Here is a 19,571-nt window from a genome sequence, read left to right as displayed (position 1 = left end):
CCCCCCAAAAAAAAAAAAAAAAAGCTGAATATATTGCAGGTGGCATTTACAAACAAAATCCAGCAACCCCGTGCCATTGTACACGACCACTACTGGCACTACAAGACACTCCTGCGGTTGGGTCCAGTATTCTTATAAAGCAACGATTGGTACATTGTCGCTCTGGAATACAGAAGTGGGTGCAGCGAGACAACAACCCAGCCGCCGCCGCCGCCGCCGGCCTGTTGTTGTGAGTTCCCCAACATCCCAAAACGGGAGAAGGCGCCAAATCTGATCTCTTAGTGGTCGCCACTTTAGCACAGTGAAGGCTAGGGAGTGTCCAGTGTTTTTAGAGAATACCTGCATTTTGCTCTGAATTAGATGGCACAGATTGTCTACTGGAGAGATCTGCTTGCTAAACTTCCGTTTTAGGACCATACTTAGTACGTATTTCATTGTTGCTTACCCTTCTAGTTTATTTCCTTCTGATGTAATAAAAAAAATCGCTGCTTATATCTTGTTTCTTTGATTAGGGAATCTTCGTGGTTTTAGCTGCTTTCCTATTTTTTTCCCATCCACTTTAATTTTCCCCCCTGATTTTCTCATTTATCATGCATGGTTGATAATTCCCTTCTAAGCCTTAAAAATTCTACCCACCTTGCTTAATCAGCATCTGGTGAGTCCGGCCCTTACTTTTGCCTGCCAATGCTTCGTCGACGGATTCTGACGTTGTGTTTTTTATTCTCTGACCTTCTGGCCCACCAACGTTTTGGTCTACATTCCTGTTTGCCGCTTCGCTTCCACTGAAGCTTACCTAGTTCCTCCCTGAATAGTCTAACTATAGACTCTCATTATTCAATTCTCCGTCAGGCTGCTTCAAAATGGCCTGCTCTATGTTCGTAGTCGCCTTTTCCAGTTGTGTTTAGAGCGCAGCTCTTAGGCGCCCGTTTCCGGCTTGAGCGAAGTCGGCGTCGTCGTAACCGAGCGTTGCATTATGGGACGTTTCCCATAATGACGTCACATGTGACGTCACGAGGGTCACGAGGGAGAAGGAGGAGGAGAGAATTTTCCCGCTAGATATAGCGGAAAAATTTCCCCGCTCAACATAGTCGGTTTTTTTCTTGTAAAATTAGAAAAAAAGCCACGAAAGCTACACTTATGCGGTTTGTGCGAGTGAAATATACGCCCAGGGGGACATTATGTGGTTTGCTAATCTTCGCGATAAGTCGGCTGATTAATTAAAAATTCCTAATTAACTTTTTAATTAGTGAAATTATACATATGGTTCCAATTAGAAACTTGCTGAGCGTTATCGCAAATCACTGGATCAGTCATTTTCAGAAAGAATTTTAGCGCGTGAAAAGCGCAGTAGTGACTAAAGCTACCACTCGTGGAGCAGGTACAAGGCAAGCGGTTTCCGTAAGGCGCCCGCGCAATTTTTCCGCCTCTTATCCAGCCCCAGCCTTGTACCTGCCCCACGAGTGGTAACTTCAGCGCACTACTGTGCTTCTCACGCGCTCAAAGCCCTTCTAAAAAGTATTGATTTAGGAGTTTTGGACGACGCTCAGCAAATTTATATTTGGAACCATATGACTATTTTCACTAGTTCAAAAGTTAATTAACGAGTTTTTAATAATTAGCCGATTTACCGCAACATTAGCCACGCCTATAATGTCCCCCTTGGCGTATAACTCACTCGCACAAACGGCATAAGTGAAGCTTTCATGGCTTTTTTTTTAACAAATCTGCAAGAATAATATATATATATATATATATAAATATATATATATCTTTGACGAAAAATTTCGATTGCTACGTGCAGGCATCGATTTTTACGATCCATTATAGATCAAGCCATGGTGACTTGAAACACCCTATATAAAGGGTGTCACAAAAAAAAAAAAATTACAGGGCTTTTTTAACCGCAAAAATAAACTAGGCGCTAAAGGTCACAACCAGATGCCAAATTTTCAGCCCGATCCAATACCTTATTCAAAAATGATTTTCTGAAAATTTCAATGGGAAAAGAGTTTCAATGGGAAAAAAGATTCCAAAGAAAACGGAGTTTTCTTTGGAATCTGTTTGCGACCTCTAGCGCTACTTTTGGGCGGAGAATGAGCGTTCGGTGATGCCTAGTTTATTTTCGCGGTTAAAAAAACCCTGTGATTTTTTTTTTTTGCGACACCCTGTATATTTACTGGACATTCATTCGTGGCTAGGCGCGGTACATAACATTAGTCTCTCCAAGTAAGCAGCAGGAGTGCCAAGACGTTTTCAAACCAGTATGGAAAGATTTACCATTTATTTACCACAAACGCCAGCGATTTTTTTTTTTTTGGGGGGGGGGGGGGGGGGAATTGAAGCTTCATAAGCTCTCCCCAAGCTACGCCACTGATTTGTAGCGTGGCACGTGAGAACTGTATCTGGTGCTGGTTGCATGCTTATTACCTTTTGGTCATAAAATTATAACTATAGTCTGTTGCAAGTCAAGAAGGTATAGACGAGGGTAAGTCTGGTCGGGGAAAAGGAAGCAAACGGAACGCTGGAGAAGAGAGAAGAAAACCTCCTTCTCTCTTTAGCGTTCCGTCTGCTTCCTCCTCCCCGGCCTTTCCTACCCTCGCCCTACCTTCTTGAGTTGCAACGGACTATAGAGGGCTGCTAAGATGGCCTGCGTTCTATTATTTTATGTCCTCCCCAGCAGCTGAAGGGCATTAAAGTTAGCCTTGTGTAAATTTTCTTTTCTTTGTTTTAAGAAGAAGGGGGGGGGGGGGGGGGGGTTGGAAAACGGAAGGGCGTAAGCACGGAGAAGGCATCTTTTCTGCATTAGATGTGCGGGATTTTGAAATTTTTGTTTTACTTTATTTGATTGAAGGTCAGTTGTTTTATGTTAACTGCAGAACACATTAAAATGAAACAGCAAATTAACTCGAGATAACAAATTAAATTGAGTTACTTTCTAAATATTTCGTACGCAGTTACTTTTTTTATCTGAGGCTGATCAGCACCGGATACAATGTTGCGAGACTGCTGAGGCTTTCTCCAAAGTCCGTTCAACCATTCGAGCGCAATGTGTCACTGCATCGCCTTCAAAACCTTAAATCAATCTTGTGTTCGCGTAAGCACTGAGCTCGAAATAAGAGTCTGTGACTGTTTCGGATGAAGCTTACGGCAATTATATTTTCGAGTACGATGTGTTATTCATTTGCAGATCAATTCTCACAGAGTAACGCGACTCACCGGCTTTTTCAGCTAGCCCAACCACATAGTCCTTACTTTGCGTGAGGTTTGAAAGTTAAGATCATGCTTTATAGGATCATTTCTATAGGCTGATCGCCGAGTTTCTACCGTAAACTCGGAACACCCTCAACCACGATGATGAGCTGTAGGGTCTCCACCTGAGCGCGAAGTTGGTCAGGTAACTTGGGCTTCGTGCCCGGGTTCCTACCTTTGATGACCGTTCCCGCCTGACTTCGACGTCCGGTGGGAGGGTGGAGACTCATTCTGAGTGGCTGGGAACACCTTATCTTGAAAATCGAAAATAAGAATATTTTCTTCATACTCCATTCCTCCGTAAGTATTATTGACTGCAGCGCTGGGGACGTCGTTAAAGCATCGATCATAGCATGCTTGTAGTGCTCGCTCTGAGCATGCTGGATGAATAGTTCTTGAGCATCCATTAAAATGAACACGGATGTTTCCACCTTGAGTTCGATGAGGCTCTGGAAGTACTGCAGTGAATTTGGATATACGTTGGTGCCCTGGTTGGTGTCTCTTTCCTGAAACATACCACAGGCGCTAAACCAATTTTTTTGTTGGTTCGGTTTGAGTTCGATCGACACCGATGCTTAAAAATAAACATATCTCGTGATTTTTTTTAATGCACGTGGCAGACGTAATGAAAAATTAACCAGGAATTTTCACTCTTACCGTGAAGAGATATCAGTGGGTCTTATCATCACCCATCAGTTACCTTATACCACTGAGGCCTCCCGGCGAATAAACGAAATGTAAGCGGTAAGGCTAAGGCGCGATGCCGGACGCGTATTGTTCCCGGACCCACCGACGACGACGACGGTGCGCACTGCGTACGCATACGGCACGTAGTGGACCAGCACCACCTAGATAAGCAGAAGGCCTCCTAACCGCCATCAAAGTCAGATCGATCGAGGCCTGAGATTGGGCCCGAGTGCTGCGTCAGTGTTCGGCCGGGGCTCGTGTACAATCAGCGCGTCGAAGGTCAGACTCGGGCGCCGAGTTCGCGCGATCCGACTCTGATGACGTTTCATAGAGGGAGAGGAGGCCATGCGGAGGCTTTGATTATTCTAGGCGGTGTTGAATGGACACGCTTCAAAACCTGATCATGAACGTCACCCAGCAAATCAAAATCTGTAAGAGTATGATGATGATGCTGATGATGCTTGCGATGCTTTTGAATCCTTTCGTTTCCATCGAACAATACAAAAAAAGCCACTGAAAAGTGTTGTATTATTTATTTCCCTTTCATTTTTAAATCCACGCGCGGTCTATATTTTGTTGTAGAATAAATTTGCTTCGTACTTTGAACACTCCAAAACAGTTATAAGAATGGAAATTTCAAGAAACGCCGTAGACACAGTTCTGAACATTTGCATCGAACGCATTTCCAGCACACTGATACATGCGGTATTATTGCCGAGAAGTTTTGCAGTAGTTCAACGTATCATAAAATAGTTTCGGGTGACCCCCGTCATCGTTGGTTGTTACACAACCTTTTAAACAGAGCAGCGATACCGTTAGATCGGTGTTTCAAATCGATCACTCCGTATCCATGATGCCTGGCAAAAGACAGACTATGTCAAGAGCCGGTAAATAAACTACGCTTCGAAGTAACGACACCTCGGCATCTTGGGGCTTTTATGATGATTGCCAGAATTGTCTGAAGCTTTATATCAAATTGCAGGCAACGCTTTTTCATCCGCCAGAGATGTTAAAACAGTCCGCGACTGAGCAAGACCATATCATTCGAGCTATCTGATGGTATATGGTATCTAAAGTTCAGGAAGTCACATTTTCGAATCGACGATCGCCAATTGCGTGCGCTCATGCACTAATCTCCAATATGGCGGTGCCCACAAGGCACTCGGGGAATGAAGTGCCGATATCCTAGGTCTAGTTCGTTTGGTGGATCTAGCACTGTCGTGTATCACCAATCTTTCATTTAGAAATGTTCCAAACTCAAACGCGTCGCGACTCGCGACACATTATTATTTTTTTTTTCGCGCTTTCCTTTGGTTTGGTAGCCGCTCTGGTCGATCTACTCGAAGTAGCGGCTGCTTCTTCGAAGCTCTTTTTCTAAACCATCGCAGTCGCAGGGTTCGTGGATTCCGCCGTATTCTCGTGGCAGAAGTTCAGGGGGAATGAACGCGTGCAACTTGTCGAAGTCGTCCCCGATGAAGTGAATCTGTAAGAGATATGCATTCGTCTGTATCAACACAAATCTAATGAGCGCTACGAGAACAACGTTTAGGACGTCTGTTTTATTTCTCTTGATAATTCATGGTGTTTGTAGTACATGGTGTCTGCCACCATTCTCATACTAGGGGAGTGCAAATACTGGCTCGGATGGAATAGCACTTGCTGCGTCATTCTTTAACCATCACGGTGGAAGGGAAATTAAGTCACGACAACCGGTTTTCCTTACGGTCGTAAAGCTAGGGAAGACGCTGCACTATTCTGTTCGAACCGGCATTCGCACGTACACCCGCCGGCAATATGAAGGTGAATACCTTACCTGGTTTCCTGCCTGTTTTACGGCTCCCTAAAGCTATATTAACTCTCAACGTCTCAAATGGTATACGTGGCTTGGGGGTCTAAATTTTGCGTTCTAGCCCTCTTCTGGAACAGAGCTTGTTCCAAAACTTGCAGGAGCGTCAAAAACAAGAAGAGGGCTGTTCACCTTCATATCGCTCACGGGTTGTAAACCTCTAATTTCTACACATTCGAGCATAAATTGCTAAAAATTACAAAGCACCATCATGATGAGCATGACATAATCGGAAAATCAAACTCTCAGAGATTTCTAAATTAGCATCATATTCCTACTATATTATTACTGATCTCCACTTGGGGCTGGATGGCGCATTGAGCAAACAGGTATGAATCCACCGGAAGTAACCGGCTTGTCCCGGAAGTGAGCGCTTGACAGGCCTCTCAACTCTTCTGAGTGTTGGTTTGAAGTATGGTGCCTGGATCGCGTCTTTGACTGGTGTGTTTACCGCGGCCAAAAAAGTGGTCCCTCGATTTCCGCCTGGTGACATCATAAAAGTGTCATGCTGTCGCCGGTCGCGAACCTGGCGGCGTCTCAATAGCTGTGGTGTATATAGCAGATGCCTGTTCTGCTGCAGGTCGCTTTCCACTGTGACAGTTCACGGAGGCTATTGCAGCCGGAAGTTGGGACGCCTAACGGGACGCCGTGACGACAGCGACACTCGCGTTCGCTCGTGCTTTTTGCCAGCATTTCTACGGCCAACCGCCAGGATCGCGACAGGCAACAGCATGACACTCGCGTCATTTGTTGCCACATCGGGACCACTTTTGATGTATGGGCGGGATAGGGCGCTAAACACACCAGTCGAAGACGCGCTCCAGGCACCATAGTTTGAAGTTTGAACGGCGTCCAGGGCGCTGGATTTTTTCCTGTCATCTTAAGAGAGCCTGCATGCGTGTTGCGCATTAACAGCGCATGCGCACCGAAGAAATCTTCTGGAAAGCCATTGGATGTGAACATTCTGAAATTCTATCTGATCAGGTGGGAATATGTCCCTCGTTCAGATGCTTCTTTTTCGGAATTTAGTTTAAAGCGGGATTATTAAAACCAACTCAAAGACACAAGACAGCATGAACGAAAACACCGACTGAATGCACTCGGATGCGCAACGGACTCCCGACTTCAGGAACAAGCATCGAACTTCCGGTGACTTCAACTGCGCCAAACTCGGAGAGCAGCATTTGTGGCTGCATCACACAGCGCAGAGGCCGGACTCGGCCACCGCGCGTATTATCACTGACGTCCGAGGCAATGCACAGAGCCGGTGGTTCTCCTAGCGGATCAGCCTGGATGCGCTAGAAGCCGTGGGAACGCATCTCCACCGCTTAAAAGTCAACGGTTCATGTTAGAAAGAGAATGTGTGGTATGGATCGTGGTTATATACGCATTTGAGCATTTGACCGCAGCGCCCTCTCGTCTCTAAACGTTGAGTCAATGCATGCAAAGTTTAACGCGATTATATACGCATTTGACCGCAGCGCCCTCTCGTCTCTAAACGTTGAGCCAATGCATGCAAAGTTTAATGCGATTATATACGCATTTGACCGTAGCGCCCTGTCCTGTATAGACGTTGAGCGGCTACATGCAACGTTGGAGTGTAGCGTAGTGGTTAAGACGTCTGCCTCGTAAGCAAGCGGTCCTGAGTTTTAAAGCGGGCCGATCCCGGAGGCAGTGCAATCGATGTGAGCACGGACGCCGGACAAGGCTAGACTCTAAGGAGCTCCGCCCCTAATAAAAAAAAGTTATAGAAATAGATTCAGTCCTGATCATCATGTGTAGATCATCCACGGGTCCTGGAGCCTCTGCTTGAAGCACGTCAGGCAACTTTGTTCTACCGTGAACCCCAGGGCTTGCTCAATGCTGGTGTCGACGCCCGGTGTAGGCATAAGGGTGTGGGCTCGGCGAAAACGACAAGAGCACGATGTCAACTAAGACAACGCTCTTTTTTATACAGGCCCTGCTCTGTTCTTATCTTGGAGCACCGATCGACTACAGCACGTGTGGAAGCGACAAGCAAGCCGCCAACGATGACCAAGTGTCTCTACAATCGCCAGTCGCTGAAGTGCTGCCCTCTGGGTTCGTGACGTCAAGTGGTTCAACGCCTACAAAAGGACTAACCCAGGAATTCATCTTCAGTGGGCTCGGCGAAAGCGACAAGAGCACGATGTCAACTAAGACAACGCTCTTTTTTATACAGGCCCTGCTCTGTTCTTATCTTGGAGCACCGATCGACTACAGCACGTGTGGAAGCGACAAGCAAGCCGCCAACGATGACCAAGTGTCTCTACAATCGCCAGTCGCAGAAGTGCTGCCCTCTGGGTTCGTGACGTCAAGTGGTTCAACGCCTACAAAAAGACTAACCCAGGAATTCATCTTCAGTGGGCTCGGCGAAAGCGACAAGAGCACGATGTCAACTAAGACAACGCTCTTTTTTATACAGGCCCTGCTCTGTTCTTATCTTGGAGCACCGATCGACTACAGCACGTGTGGAAGCGACAAGCAAGCCGCCAACGATGACCAAGTGTCTCTACAATCGCCAGTCGCAGAAGTGCTGCCCTCTGGGTTCGTGACGTCAAGTGGTTCAACGCCTACAAAAAGACTAACCCAGGAATTCATCTTCAGTGGGCTCGGCGAAAGCGACAAGAGCACGATGTCAACTAAGACAACGCTCTTTTTTATACAGGCCCTGCTCTGTTCTTATCTTGGAGCACCGATCGACTACAGCACGTGTGGAAGCGACAAGCAAGCCGCCAACGATGACCAAGTGTCTCTACAATCGCCAGTCGCAGAAGTGCTGCCCTCTGGGTTCGTGACGTCAAGTGGTTCAACGCCTACAAAAGGACTAACCCAGGAATTCATCTTCAGTGGGCTCGGCGAAAGCGACAAGAGCACGATGTCAACTAAGACAACGCTCTTTTTTATACAGGTTGGTCACAAAACCTCTTTTTTTGCGAGCAATACTCTCATGCTCATTGTTGTGCCATGCCCACAAACTTGTATTGACATTGCGTATGATTGTTTCTATGCATGCAAATTACTTGTTTGCGGTGATGTCGAGACCAATCCTGGCCCTACGACTGAGGAGATGTTTCAACAAATAATGAACGGACAGAGTGCAATCCACAAAGAAATTACAGAGTTAAAAACACAACAAAGTAAAACTGAAGTCATGATAAGCGGAATTAACGCCAGGTTTGTTGAATTTGACCAAATTCTTCGCGAGCTCAGGCAGAAAACGGAACGAGTTCAGGCGCTGGAAAGTAGCCTCGTAAATCTTGAAAGGACTGTTCTTTTTCAAACTCAGAAAATTACAGATCTCGAGGATCGGAGCCGTCGATCAAATCTAGTCGTTTACGGGATAGCAGAAACAGAAGATGAAACGGAAGCACAGCTTAAGAGTAAAGTTATCACAGAGGTCCTGAATGGCATACTAGGTGTAACTTGCACTTCCATTTCAAGGATTCACAGGCTCGGTAAACCTAGTGACAAAAGGCCTGTCATCTTGTTCTTTCAGGACTATAACGAAAAACAAGCAATACTTCGCAATGCCAAAAAATTAAAAAATACACGGATATCCATTTGCAACGACTATTCACCAAGCACGTTAGCAAAACGTCGGGCACTTTGGTTGAGCGCTAAGACCGATAAGGACCAAGGGAAAAAAAGTGTTTTTGGTACATGACAAGCTTCGTATAAATGATGACTGGTATATCTGGGATGACGTCGCAAACTCCCGTCTTCAGCTGCCACAATTACAACCACGTTCGAATGAATGACGCCCATGTACTCCAGAATCAAAGCAACTCCGCATTTTAAACATAAATGCACGGAGCATTGTGAACAAGGTTAACCAACTGGAACTTCTCTTATTGAATTATGATCCCCATATTACGGTAATAACGGAAACATGGTTGCACGAGGACATTAATAATGATAGTATCATTCCACCATCCTACAGCATATTCCGCAGAGACCGCCCATCGCGTGGTGGGGGGGTTGCTGTAATACTGAAAGATAATATTCATGCCGTGCTTCTAGATCAGATTGAAGAGCATGAAAGCTTATGTTTAAAGCTGAATTGCTGGGGTAACACAATTATCTTATACGCTGTTTATAGACCTCCCAATTCTCAACCAGACTTCCTAAACCAACTGTGCAACCACATATCCTCATACAGGAACAATAAACTTGCAGTTGTTGGGGACTTCAACCTTCCGGGTTTTGATTGGGCCAATTTGTCCGCTAACTCATGTCAGGACAGTGAGATTGTTCTTGACACTATGTTTGCCTATGATCTACAGCAGGTTGTAACCGAAAACACGCGAGAGCAGGGCTCGAGCTGCTCTATCCTTGATCTCGTTTTTGTTAGTAGATGCTTATCTGATTATACGGTCAGTGTCGAGAGGGGGATCTCGGATCATAAACTTGTTTATTTCTGTTGTACTTTAGCGAAAGAGTCACCTGAACGGAAAAGTGTAGTCAAGAAAATTAAAGACTTCTCAAAGTCCAATGATGAGTGTATTCTGGACTATCTGGATTTGGCACTTGATAGTTTTAACGACTCAGACGTGCAAGTTTTATGGAACAAATTTAAGGTTATTTGCAACTACTGTTTGGATAACTTTGTCCCCAGTAAGAAAAAGCGTGTTAATAGGGCTCACCCCTGGGTGAATCGGAAAATAATTCACTTAAAGCGAAGGATTAAACGCCTTAAAAAAACTAAACGTAGAAACAACGGTCGCCTTCAGGACATGCAGGACGAGCTAGGACGGCACGTTCAGCAGTCTCGTGATTATTATTTTTCTAATACTCTGCCTAATTTTATTAAAAACGACCCTCAGAAGTTTTGGAGCTACCTAAGCAACAAAAGAAAACCCATCGACCAAATATGTGTTGACAGTACAGTGATTGATGACACCATAGTGATCGCTCGTCATTTTAATGGATACTTCCAGTCAGTTTTTTCTGACGCTGAAACGTACGAGTGTGAAAATCATGAGCGGTCCGACCTGAATGCTGATTGCATATCGATTGCAGGCGTATTTTCCATGTTATTGAACTTGAAAACGAAAAAGTCACCTGGGCCTGATAAGATACCCAATGCCTTTCTGCGTCGTTTCGCGGAACCCTTAGCACACTTCTTAACAGTGATATTCCGCACGTCATTTTTATCGGGAGTTCTGCCGAATGATTGGCTCTTAGCACGTGTTGTGCCGGTGTTTAAAAAAGGAGACCACTTATCTCTGAGCAACTACAGGCCAATCTCGCTTACGTGTACATCGTGTAAGTTACTAGAACATATAATTTCAAATATGGTAACTGACTTCATTGATAAAAATAACTTAATAACCGAGTTTCAACATGGATTTCGAAAGGGCTATTCAACAGTGACACAGCTAGTCACCACGGTGCACGAATTTGCCTCCACTTTGGATAAATCTGGTCAGATAGATGCCGTATTCATAGACTTCAGCAAGGCATTTGACAGAGTGCCACATGGTAAACTGCTTTTTAAATTGGAAAGTATTGGTCTTGACTCAGCCATCGTTAAATGGATCGGATCCTATCTACATGGTCGTAGACAGTATGTCGAGGTTGGTTCTGGTTGCTCAGAGATGCTTGATGTGACTTCCGGTGTACCCCAGGGAAGTGTCCTTGGGCCACTATTGTTCTTGATATACGTCTATGATATTGTTTCTGTTGTGGACCCAGGAGTGAACATTCGTTTATTTGCGGACGATTGTGTATTGTTCAAAGATGTTTTGTGTACTAATGACCAACTCGCACTTAACTCAAGCTTAAACTCTATACAAGAGTGGTGCTACCAATGGAAAATGAAATTGAATCTCGAGAAAACTGTCTTTCTTAGAATCACAAACAAAAAGAAGTACCTCTCCTTTCAGTACAAAATAAAAGATTATAACGTCTCTGAGGTAGACCATTACAAGTATCTAGGGCTGACAATTGATAGTCATTTGGGCTGGTCAAGACACATCGACAACATTACATCTGCTGCTTTTAGAAAGCTAGGCCTCATTAGACACAAGTTGAAAAATACACCCCCTAACGTAAAATTGTTAGCGTTCAACACGCTTGTGAGACCTAAACTGGAATACGCCAGCGTTGTATGGGATCCCTTTACCAAAAAAGACATAAATAAATTGGAAAGGGTTCAAAGACGGGCAGTCAGATTCATTTACGATAAGTTCAAGCGATCAGATTCTCCCTCCTCTCTAATGCTGATAAACAAAATTGAATTGTTGCAGGAACGAAGGAAAATAGCAAGGCTAAAGTTTCTGTTTCTTCTTGCAAATGATAAGCTATCTATTAATCGCCACGCATATCTAAAACCCATTGCTACGAGACAGACCAGACATCACCAACCACATTCACTGACTCCGTACTTTGCTCGCACCAATCTTTTCAAATTTTCCTTTTTTCCAAGAACAATCAATGACTGGAATTCCCTGCCCATTGAGTCACTTCCTTCTTCCTACCTCATGACCGTATAGGTTTTTTACTGGTGATGTGTATCTTGCTCTTGGAAGCTTCTTGTCCTGTATTTTTGCATTTGTTATTTACTGTATATTTTAACCTAGTGGCCTTTTTTGATATCTTTTGTTGAAGACTGTTTTTTGTCGTGTATTTTACGATCTGTATTCACTCCTGCTTGGACCATTTAGGTCCGCAGTATGTCATAAATAAAATAAATAAATAAAAAAAAGTGCCGGGCACCGAAGTAGCAAATGCGGTATTGTCTCCTCCGCATCGCCACGTGCACTACAGAGCGTGTCCGTCACGTTGGTGTCGTACTTGCGTCTGTACAGGCGGGTACGTAAGGCACCGCCACGGGATACGATAAGAAGTCGACTGCCCAGCGTATTTCGACAAAAGTTGATGGGTGCGTTATTCGTTTTGAATGATGCGTACAAGCGGATGCTCCCGTGGTCTTGCGCCTCAGTCCTCCAGCGGTTCGCCTCGACTGTCTTTATCTGGTGTCGCATATTGGCGAGACAGTCTTTCTTAGCTCGAGGCTCGTCACTCATACAAACAGCAACGTACTTAGTTCTTAAAGGGGCACTGACGCATCAAAATCATAAATTTTTTTTATTATCAGAAACGATTAAAAACAACGCCGGGACATTACTTTCAAAATTTGAAACTTGGGAATTTAGTATTTGTGAATAAAAAAAAAAAAAAAAAAACAATTTCCAAATGCCGAATTTGAAGTTCCCGCACGATCCGCGCCAGTGCCGTGAGTCCAATTTTGCGGTCTCCTGCGACTCGACTTTCTTCGGGACCTACGCTCCACGCTACAAGCAAAGCGCCGTTGCCACCACGACCCGAAGCAAGGAGGAGGTGAGCAGGCGGGATAGAAGGGCACCGGCGCGGGAAAAAAACGGGTTCTCCCCGGACTCGCCGATCATCCTCTGCTGCAGCGCCGCCAAGTTTTCCGAGGGAGGATACAAATCCAGGAAGCGACATCTCACCGAATGCAGATTTTTGGTATTTCAAAAAGAGGGGCCGTAGTGCGTTCGCAATTGCGTTAAAAAAAAAAAAAAACATGTTTTACGATTGCCGTTATTAAATGTTATAGAAATGTCGCCTATAAAGCTTCTAAATTTCCTGATTTTTGACGTCACCGATCAAAAGAAACAAGGAGGTGAGCGGCGGGAGATATAAACGCCAAAAATAAAAAGGCGCGCCCCCGCGCGCCTTTTTATTTTTGGCGTTTTCGCGATGCATGCGTTTTTTTTTCGCGTGTCTATGACTGCAATTTGCATCGTTTTAGACAATAAAAAAAAAAAAAAAAAAAAAAAAAACACGACCTTAGGGGTGTCAGTGCCCCTTTAAGGCTAAGTTCTCACACGTCTCCATAGCTCCTCCCCTCCTTCCCCCCCCCCCCCTAAAAAAAAAAAAAGCTGAAAATATTGCAGGTGGCATTTACAAACAAAATCCTGCAACCCCGCGCCATTGTTCACGACCACTACTGGCACTACAAGACAGTCCTGCGGTTGAGTCCAGTATTTTTATAAAGCCAACGGTTGGTACATTGTCGCTGTGGAATACAGAAGTGGGTGCAGCGAGACAACAACGCAGCCGCCGCCGCCGCCGCCGGCCTGTTGTTGTGAGTCCCCCAACATCCCAAAACGGGAGAAGGCGCCAAATCTGATCTCTTAGTGGTCGCCACTTTAGCAAAGTGAAGGCTAGGGAGTGTCCAGTGTTTTTAGAGAATACCTTCATTTTGCTCTGAAATAGATGGCACAGATTGTCTACTGGAGAGATATGCTTGCTGAACTTCCGTTTTATGACCATACTTAGTACGTATTTCATTGCTGCTTCCCCTTCTAGTTTATTTCCTTCTGATGTAATAAAAAAATCGCTGCTTATATCTTGTTTCTTTGATTAGGGAATTTCCGTGGTTTTAGCTGCTTTCCTATTTTTTCCCCATCCACTTCGATTTTTCCCCCTGATTTCCTCATTTATCATGGTTGATAATTCCCTTCTAAGCCTTAAAAATTCTACCCACCTTGTTTAATCAGCATCTGGTGAGTCCGGCCCTTACTTTTGCCTGCCAATGCTTCGTCGACGGATTCTGACGTTGTGTTTTTTATTCTCTGACCTTCTGGCCCACCGTTTGGTCTACATTTCTGTTTGCCGCTTCGCTTCCACTGAAGCTTACCTAGTTCCTCCCTGAATAGTCTAACTATAGACTCTCATTATTTCATTCTCCGTCAGGCTGCTTCAAAATGGCCTGGTCTATGTTCGTTGTCGCCTTTTCCAGTTGTGTTTAGAGCGCAGTTCTTAGGCGCCCGTTTCCGGCTTGAGCAAAGTCGGCGTCGGCGTAACCGCGCGTTGCATTATGGGACGTTTCCCATAATGACGTCACATGTGACGTCACGAGGGTCACGAGGGAGAAGGAGGAGGAGAGAATTTTCCCGCTAGATATAGCGGAAAAATTTCCCCGCTCAACATAGTCGGTTTTTTCCTTGTAAAATTAGAAAAAAAGCCACGAAAGCTACACTTATGCGGTTTGTGCGAGTGAAATATACGCCCAGGGGGACATTATGTGGTTTGCTAATCTTCGCGATAAGTCGGCTGATTAATTAAAAATCCCTAATTAACTTTTTAATTAGTGAAATTATACATATGGTTCCAATTAGAAACTTGCTGAGCGTTATCGAAAATCACTGGATCAGTCATTTTCAGAAAGACTTTTAGCGCGTGAAAAGCGCAGTAGTGACTAAAGTTACCACTCGTGGAGCAGGTACAAGGCAAGCGGTTTCGGTAAGGCGCCCGCGCAATTTTTCCGCCTCTTATCCAGCCCCAGCCTTGTACCTGCTCCACGAGTGGTAACTTCAGCGCACTACTGTGCTTCTCACGCGCTCAAAGCCCTTCTAAAAATGATTGATTTAGGGGTTTTGGACGACGCTCAGCAAATTTATATTTGGAACCATATGACTATTTTCACTAGTTCAAAAGTTAATTAACGAATATTTAATAATTAGCCGACTTATCGCAACATTAGCCACGCCCATAATGTCCCCCTTGGCGTTTAACTCACTCGCACAAACGGCATAAGTGTAGCTCTCATGGCTTTTCTTTAAACAAATCTGCAAGAATAATATATATATATATATATATCTTTTACGAAAAATTTCGATTGCTACGTGCAGGCATCGATTTTTACGATCCATCTTAGATCAAGCCATGGTGACTTGAAACACCCTATATAAAGGGTGTCACAAAAAAAAAAAAAAATTACAGGGCCTTTTAACCGCAAAAATGAACTAGGCGCTAAAGGTCACAACCAGATGCAAAATTTTCAGCCCGATCCAATACCTTATTCAAAAATAATTTTCTGAAAATTTCAATGGGAAAAAGGCAGCCGACGGAGTTTTGTTTGGAATCTGTTTGCGACCTCTAGCGCTACTTTTGGGCGGAGAATGAGCGTTCGGTGATGCCTAGTTTATTTTCGCGGTTAAAAAAAACCCTGTGATTTTTTTTTGCGACACCCTGTATATTTACTGGACATTCATTCGTGGCTAGGCGCGGTACATAACATTAGTCTCTCCAAGTAAACAGCAGGAGCGCCAAGACGTTTTCAAACCAGCATGGAAAGATTTACCATTTATTTACCACGAACGCCAGCGATTTTTTTTTGGTGGGGGGGGGGGGGGGGGGGGTGGGATTGGAGCTTCATAAGCTCTCCCCAGGCTAAGCCACTGATTTGTAGCGTGGCATGTGAGAACTGTATGTGGTGCTGGTTGCATGCTTATTACCTTTTGGTCATAAAATTATAACTATAGTCCGTTGCAAGTCAACAAGGTATAGACGAGGGTAAGAAGGGCCGGGGAGGAGGAAGCAAACGGAACGCTGGAGAAGAGAGAAGAAAACCTCCCCTCTTTAGCGTTCCGTCTGCTTCCTCCTCCCCGGCCTTTCCTACCCTCGCCCTACCTTCTTGAGTTGCAACGGACTATTAGCCCCGAGAGCGAACACAAGCGTCGCTGCGGTCGCCGCGCCCGGATTGGGTGAGGTGTACCGTGACGTCAGGGGGAGTACTCCGTTCCGCGATCTCGCATCGGCTCGCATCCCAGCACCGGTTTCCTGGTTTGGCGTTGCGTGCCGCAAGCTCTTCGAGGAGCTGGACTTGGTGTACCCGGTGTACAAGACGTTGAGTTAGGCTGATATTGACGTGCTTCGGACATTTTATAAGCCTGCTTGTCCCTTTTACCTTTAAAATTGGGTTACAAATCCCGAAAGCTATCGGCGGAGGCAATTCCGCCGATGAACCTCCCCGTCCGTCCACACGACACAAGGCAATCTTGCGAGGGGTCGGTGAAGCGGTGGCGCGAGTGTTTCAGACGCTGGAATTCTGTTCCTTGCACGTTTATGATTTAAGACGATATTACATCCCGCTTTCAAGGCATTTGAAGTGGCATTTATATCATAGGCCTTTGGGTGGTCGGCAAATTAGCTCGCGACCCTGACTCTGCGCTACCACTCTGCATGCGCTGGTTCGCAGATGTTTTAAAGGACCTGCGTCTGATGATCCTGAAAGTGCTCGTGGAACAGGGTTGTTTTACATAAATGTAGCTTCTTCCTGAATTAATTATATATATATAGTTTATACACGCATGGAGGCATATTTCTTAGAAGCTGCACAATTACTGGAAATTAGTTTGTATGGCAGCAGCGAAAACGGCCGAATTGCCCCCAGTTGTCTGTATGATATGTATTGAACTGCCAAACTATGCACGGCAATAGTGCAGTAATATGGAATGTTTATACTTTTTCCTGCCATTCTTTATTCCAGCCTTGGGTATTCCGAAAATACACCGTTTAGTCGGAGTTTTCATTTCCAATTAAAAGAGACACTGCTTCAGGTCCCCAAAAGCTTCCAAACTCCCTAGAGCTGGACTCTCTGACATCAGAGGAAAACAGGAGCAAAAGCAAGCATTCGAACGTCTGTCCAGTGGTAGATGCAGCACTAGCCGCAGAAAATGTGGAACCTGTCAGGGGCGACAGTCTGCGTGAGAAAAGCTTCTGGTATTTTAGCTTCAGGACAATTCGATTTAAGTAAAATCTCAGTTTCAGGGCTTAAGGGGCTAATAACGAGCTAGACAGCTTCGCTTACGTTTGTTACACATTACTTGAGGGTTGATATATACAAGACCACAGATACCACCCGTGTAGAACATTGAAATACTATCCGAATCCAGCAAAGGTCAAATGCGAGCAATGTATAGAATAAATGTTCCTTGTTTTTTTTTTACTTTGCCCCTGCACTTGGGCTGTCTTACTTGTAATCCTCTCTTCATGGCCCAGACTGTATTTAACGTGTTGCTCGAACAGCATGCAGCTTTTATGCTTCGGCGATCTTGTTTAAAAACAGAGATACAAAAAATAATATACATAACCTGCCAATTCATTCAGACCATCAGCAGCATTTATTGTGCGAGATGTAAATCTATAGTGATGCTCCTGCAATTGTGGCCATATTTCTTTATTTTCATATACCATGATGTGATTCATGCGTTGCCTGCCCTGTCAACCACGCTTAAAATGTTGGTTGAAGTTTCGCCTGTAGCTACAGGCCATACCTTAATAAAGGCTCATGTAAAAATTCGCACTTCCTACGAAAAACATGACAAAAAAAAAAATTAAATAGAAACAAGCGCGCCGTCAGCTAGCGTCGTCACAGCCTCCACAGGGCGAGTGAGCCGAGTCGGGGAAAAATTCTCTCCTCGCCTTGACGTCACCCCGGTTCGCCGTAAGGGGGCGCCACGCGAACTTCTCGGGGCTAATAGAGGGCTGCTAAGATGGCCTGCGTTCCATTTTTTGATGTCCTCACCAGCAGCTGAAGGGCATTAAAGTTAGCCTTGTGTAAATTTTCCTTTCTTTGTTTTAAAAAGAACGAGGGGGGGGGGGGGGGGGGGGGTTGGAAAACGGAAGGGCGTAAGCACGGAGAAGGCATCTTTTTTGCATTAGATGTCAAGGATTTTGAAATTTTTGTTTTACTTTATTTGATTGACGGTCAGTTGTTTTATGTTAACTGCAGAACACATTAAAATGAAAGAGCAAATTAACTCGAGAAAACAAATTAAAATGAGTTGCTTTCTAAATATTTCGTACGCAGTTACCTTTTTATTCGAGGCTGATCAGCACCGGATACAATGTTGCGAGACTGCTAAGGCTTTCTCCAAAGTCCGTTCAACCATTCGAGCGCAATGTGTCACTGCATCGCCTTCAAAACCTTAAATCATTCTTGTGTTCGCGTAAGCACTGAGCTCGAAATAAGAGTCTGTGACTGTTTCGGATGAAGTTTACGGCAATTATATTTTCGAGTACGATGTGTTATTCATTTGCAGATCAATTCTCACAGAGTAACGCGACTCACCGGCTTTTTCAGCTAGCCCAACCACATAGTCCTTACTTTGCGTGAGGTTTGAAAGTTAAGATCATGCTTCATAGGATCATTTCTATAGGCTGATCGCCGAGTTTCAACCGTAAACTCGGAACACCCTCAACCACGATGATGAGCTGTAGGGTCTCCACCTGAGCGCCAAGGCGGTCAGGTGACTTGGGTTTCGTGCCCGGGTTCCTGCCTGGGTTCCTGCCTTTGATGACCGTTCTCGCCTGACTTGGACGTCCGGTGGGAGGGTGGAGATTCATTCTGACTGGCTGGGGACACCTTATCATGAAAATCGAAAATAAGAATCTTTCTTCATACTCCATTCCTCCGTAAGTATTATTTACTGCAGCGCTGGGGACGTCGTTCAAGCATCGATCATAGCATGCTGGATGAATAGTTCTTGAGCATCCATTAAAGTGAACACGGATGTTTCCACCTTGAGTTCGATGAGGTTCTGGAAGTACTGCACTGAATTTGGATATACGTTGGTGCTCTGGTTGTTGTCTCTTTCCTGAAACATACCACAGGCGCTAAACCAATTTTTTTGTTGGTTCGGTTTGAGTTCGATCGACACCGATGGTTAAAGATGAATATTATAACTTGTGATTTTTTTTTAATGCACCTGGCAAACGTAATGAAAGGTTAACCAGGAATTTTCGCTCTTACCGTGAAGAGATATCAGTGGGTCACCCATCACTTACCACTTATCACTTACCATATCAGGGGATCACCCATCACTTACCACTGAGGCCTCCCGGCGAATAAACGGAATGCAAGCGGTAAGGCTGAGGCGCTATGCTGGACGCGTATTGTTCCCGGACCCACCGAAGACGACGACGGTGCGCACTGCGCACGCATACGGCACGTAGT

The 19,571-nt window shown here is 44.9% G+C and overlaps 1 non-coding gene and 1 pseudogene across 1 annotated transcript; both read left to right on the top strand.

Annotated features, from left to right (window-relative positions):
• The first annotated feature begins 3,273 nt into the window (after positions 1 to 3,273).
• LOC120849480 lies at positions 3,274 to 3,489 on the top strand. The gene has a single exon (XR_005717928.1). It is a non-coding gene; the product is annotated as a small nucleolar RNA U3 (small nucleolar RNA).
• Positions 3,490 to 18,743: 15,254 nt separating this feature from the next.
• Positions 18,744 to 18,971, top strand: LOC120849483 (annotated as a pseudogene).
• The last annotated feature ends 600 nt before the right edge of the window (positions 18,972 to 19,571 follow it).

The sequence above is a fragment of the Ixodes scapularis genome, unplaced genomic scaffold (assembly GCF_016920785.2).
Source record: "Ixodes scapularis isolate PalLabHiFi unplaced genomic scaffold, ASM1692078v2 PGA_scaffold4__175_contigs__length_147842914, whole genome shotgun sequence".
NCBI lineage: Eukaryota > Metazoa > Arthropoda > Arachnida > Ixodida > Ixodidae > Ixodes > Ixodes scapularis.
This window is presented reverse-complemented; position numbering and strand designations above follow the sequence as displayed.